This window comes from Gigantopelta aegis, chromosome 5 (genome assembly GCF_016097555.1).
Source record: "Gigantopelta aegis isolate Gae_Host chromosome 5, Gae_host_genome, whole genome shotgun sequence".
In the NCBI taxonomy this organism is placed as follows: domain Eukaryota; kingdom Metazoa; phylum Mollusca; class Gastropoda; order Neomphalida; family Peltospiridae; genus Gigantopelta; species Gigantopelta aegis.
Window position 1 is genome coordinate 15,251,664 of NC_054703.1, and position 4,730 is coordinate 15,256,393.

Below are 4,730 nucleotides of genomic sequence, written 5' to 3' on the forward strand. Positions count from 1 at the left end.
CTAGTATGTGGAATCTGTGTCACTGTAATGGTTTTCTTCACGATTTATGTTTCAACAAAAAGTGGAGAAAATCTAACAGTAATTAAAGGAAGGATAGTAATTTATCGTAAAGTCCGAACCAAAATGTTAACTACGAAAAATTTACTTACATTTTGTTCAGACAGAAATCTAGGACAACCCATTGCAATGACACAGATTCCACATACTAGATGATAACCATGTCATCAATATCGACTTCGCTGAGATCGCATAGGGCAAAAAGCATGTAATGTTGTGCCGGCTGCCATTTTGACTTTTTATGGAATATTCTCCAAGAGGGGTGAAAGGATATGACTTAATCTAGCAACGTCATAACATATTATGATATAAAAGCAAACGTGATGACGTCATATTAATTTTAAAAATTATTTTTTGTTTGTTTAAATATACCACAAAAGATTATTGATTTTATATTAATTATGTGACATACTTTGGAGGCTTTCACCCCTCTTGAAGTGTATTCAATAAAAAAGCAAAATGGCAGATGGCAGAAAACTGCATGTATTTTGCCCTATGCTATCTCAGCAAAGTCGATAATGGCGACATCGTTACAGTCTCATATGTGGAATCTGTGTCACTGTAATGGTTTGTTCATAACTTGTGTGTGGACAAAATTTGTGGGAAATATAACGGTAATTAGCCTAAAGGTAGGAGAGTAATTTTTGGTAGTTAACAATTTGGTCCGGACTTTAGCTGTTAACAATTTCAATTTGGGTCGAACTTTAGACGATTTATACCATGAAGTGTCTCAATTACCATACTAAGGCTATTTCCATCCTTCACATGCAGGTATGACAGAAGAACAAAACGAACCATTCATCCGTGAACCGAGAACATTGACAAACAATTGATTTTCACTTACCCGAACTGCCTTCTAACACGTTTCGTAACTAAGCGCCCAGTAACTCACCTTGTCAAGGTCGTATCCAAAACGAGGCTATAGGGGCAGAGTCGAGAATACGTCATAACAGTTACTAGCCATTGAATTACGATCTGTTTGCAGTTTAGCAATGTCAGCGTTCATAGGCAGGCACGTAGTCGGGGGATTGGGGGGGGGGGGGGGGGGGGGGGAGGAGAATTGGAGTTCCGCCCAAAAATGTATAATGCTTTTTTTAAATTTCCTATTATAAGTATTTTAACGTTTACCCTAATAGATGGCTGTATTAAATGCTAGTTTATTCGAAACCATTATTGGAAGCCTGCACTCGTCTCTGTAGAAAGAAAAGAAAAAGGAAAGAAATGCTTTATTTAACGACGCACTCAACCCATTTTATGTATGGTTATATGGCGTCAGGCATATGGTTAAGGACCACACAGATTTTGAGAGGAAACCCGCTGTCGCCACTACATGGGCTACTCTTTCCGATTAGCAGCAAGGGATCTTTTATTTGCGCTTCCCACAGGCAGGATAGCACAAACCATGGCCTTTGTTGAACCAGTTATGGATCACTGGTCGGTGCAAGTGGGTTACACCTACCCATTGAGCCTTGGAGTCGATATCTGGATTAAAAATCCCATGCCTCGACTGGGATCCGAACCCAGTACCTACCAGCCTGTAGACCAATTGCCTAACCACGAAGCCATCGAGGCCGGTTATTAATTTCAGCGTTCGGCAATTTTCGTGTTACACGTCGTTATGGGTATATTAAATTGAGAACCAGTATCGCATGTAAGTTATTGTGGCGCGCAATATTGTCGACTCACAAACTACGACTATCACTGGTGTAAGAAACAGGGGGGGGGGGGGGGGGGGTAGGCGAAGGGGCACTTTTCAGATATTTTGCTTTATATTTCCTTTATAATAGTGTAAAAGTGTAAATATAAAAGTGTAAACACATTTATGTTTTTTGTTTAGTGGTTGTTGTTTGGGGTTGTTTGGGGTTGTTTTTTACCATGCGTGCGTTTAGTGATTCAATTGTTATTTTTCTAGATTCCTGTTTTCACAAACTATGAATCCTTGTCTGGTAATGATAACATTTTACTCATCATACCAGAGGACTCATTTGCTCCTGAATTGGCTCATTTCCGTGAGTCCATTCTCAAAATCCATGACTCCATATTTTTTACTCCCAGGCGTCGGAACTGCGACGGCAGGGTTTGTTTGTTAGTTCCTGTTTTTAGATTGTATTTTTTTGTTTTAAGTCTTAATTTTCCTTAAAACAAATCAAAATTCCCACTATCGCTAATTGTGGAAGTTTAGTGGACATTGCATTCGCTAGCTGCAAACGCAAGTATAATACAAGTTTGCAATTTATAAGGAATCGCCAGGGCCGTAGCTAGCTGGGGGCACACTTTTATATTTACACACTTTTACACTATTATAAAGCAAATATAAAGCAAAATATCTGAAAAGTGGGGGCCACATGCCCCCTTGCCCCCCCCCCCCGCTTCCTACGTCAGTGCTGTAGATAAGAATATATATATATATATATTTATTTAATGAAAACCAAAAAGAAGAAAAGAAAAAAAAGAAAAGGAAAAAAAAAAAAAGAAAAAAAAGATAGATTATAAGAGAACTGCTGTTTAGAAGTTGTCTAAGTACACGAAATGCAGTGTCCAATTTCAAAATATTTCAAACCGACAACCACACACAGACACGGCTCTCCCCCCCCCCCCCCAAACTCTCCACCCCCCCCTCCGCCTTGCCTGCTATAGTCCTTCCTTCCCAGCACGTTCATGCACGTGTTTTCTTGTAAATAATTTCAGACTGATTTGACATAAGAAAAAAGTAAGTGTTTTTAGTATATATATATTTTAAAAAACCGCAACTCATCACTATTTGTGTGTGCATTTTAATAAACAATCGGCTCAGAAAAAAAGGAGAAAAACTTTTAGTAAACACCAAAGTAAGAAAACGGCGTTTTCTGAAGGGACGGGCTATAGTAGAGGATCGTGTGTATTTGTTTACTGATATAATATTCCAAATCCATTTTTTTTTTTTTTTTTTAAATAAAAGTGGTTTATTTATTTAAACAAGGTATGAAATGTTTCACTGAAAGTCCCTTATCTATTACTACAGATAAATGCACAACATCCTTTCGGCAAATCTCAAACGAAGCTTCCATCGGCAAGAGAAGCCTCGTTCTGGATTGCACTGTCATGTAAAAGGTTACTTTGACCTCATATTCCGAAACCCTTCAATCTATGTCAAACAACTATGCCCTAAAACCCCATTTGAAACCGAATTGTCGCCCATGACTGGTTTATGGATTTGGCCTTCACAGCCGTTTGCCCGGACTTTAGAAGAAGAAAAGACCGATGAGACGTGCGCCAAGGGCGGCACGGAGGGGGGGGGGGGGGGAGTCCAATGTTGGAGCCCCTAGGAAGCGCACCCGACACCGCCAGGAGCAGAACGTGTGTGTGTGTGTGTGTGTGTGTGCAAAACTGGTAGCTAAACCACCAGCGGTAGTCCCTTCTGTTAGGAAGAAACCAGCGCAGACAGTTACACTGCCATCAGAGGATCCAGCACCTATGCCGCCCTCACCTAGGACACCACCAAAGAGAGCATCGAGGAAGGAACGGGTTGAACACGTTATCAGCGTGGACTGTCCTACCAGTGCGGACTCAGCTAAGGCGGACTCACTGCCTCCCGCCCATAATGGCGGTTACTGCTGTTGTCAGAGGTGTACATTAAATGAGGGTGCACATGGGCGTCATTTGGTGGGGAACAGGGGGGACATGTCCCCCCCCCACTTTTAGCAGTGGGGGAGGGGGGGGGACAGAATATCTGATGCCCCCCCCCCCCCCCCCCAATTTTACAATGACTCGATGGAAACTATGTGAATGTAAATTGCAGTATATATTTCAGAAAAATATTCAGTGTACATGGTGGTGCACTACTCTAAATAATGTTCTCAGACAGCCATAATGACCTTCATTTTTCAAACTTTTCTGGGGGTGCATGCCCCCAGACCCCCCTAGAGTCGCTTCACGCCTAGGGCGCTCGCGATTAGTCGCACGAAATATTGTAAGAACCCAATTGTCCCCCCCCCCCCCCCCCACACACACACACTTTTCCCTTGCAAATGACGCCCATGAGGGTGCACTGTAGGGATAACACTATCAGTTATGTTATCACAGCATATCAGAACACAGAAGATCCTGACAGTGATACAAACACCCAATTGGACACTTAAAAGAAAATAGTAGAGGTTGTATGGTGCTAAAGGAGAGAATTCTGTATCAAAGTTCGAGGTGTAGACCCCTACCGTCAAATATTTACGGAGTAAAAACAGCTGTGATTTGATTCATTGGTAGTAATATGTGACATTGATTATTTGTGCAAATACTATTATCCATCGACAATAAATGAATACATCATGTGGTATGCAGTGTATTCCTGGCCAGAGGTTGAAGCTAATGCAAGGTATCCCCCAAAAATGGAACTGCAAATTTCTGCAAAACTGACTGTTGCTAATAATAACATTAACTAAATCTCTTAATTATATGTGCCCTCCCCCCCCCCCCCCATTTTCTTGCAGGTAGATTAGATGTGAGGTGCCACACTTTTTATCGCTGTACTTTCTGTGTGTGTTGATACGATGCTTATAAATATGTTTTATTAGTAAACGTTAACATTATCGGCAATAGGAATTCATTTGGTCTATTAGAACCTGTAGGCAATAGTTGTTGTGACGTAGATTGAAGGGCTTCAGATTTAATGACGTATGATATGAATGACGTCAAAAAGT

The 4,730-nt window shown here is 41.1% G+C and overlaps 1 protein-coding gene across 3 annotated transcripts in view; it reads right to left on the bottom strand.

Moving 5' to 3' along the window:
- Window positions 1–940, bottom strand: part of LOC121373296 — a 38,030-nt gene extending 37,090 nt beyond the window's left edge. For all 3 annotated transcript variants that reach the window (XM_041499841.1, XM_041499840.1, XM_041499839.1), the window contains exon 1: window positions 902–940. The gene's annotated coding sequence lies outside the window, so the exon portion shown is untranslated. The remainder of the gene's footprint in view (window positions 1–901) is intronic.
- Window positions 941–4,730: the final 3,790 nt, after the last annotated feature.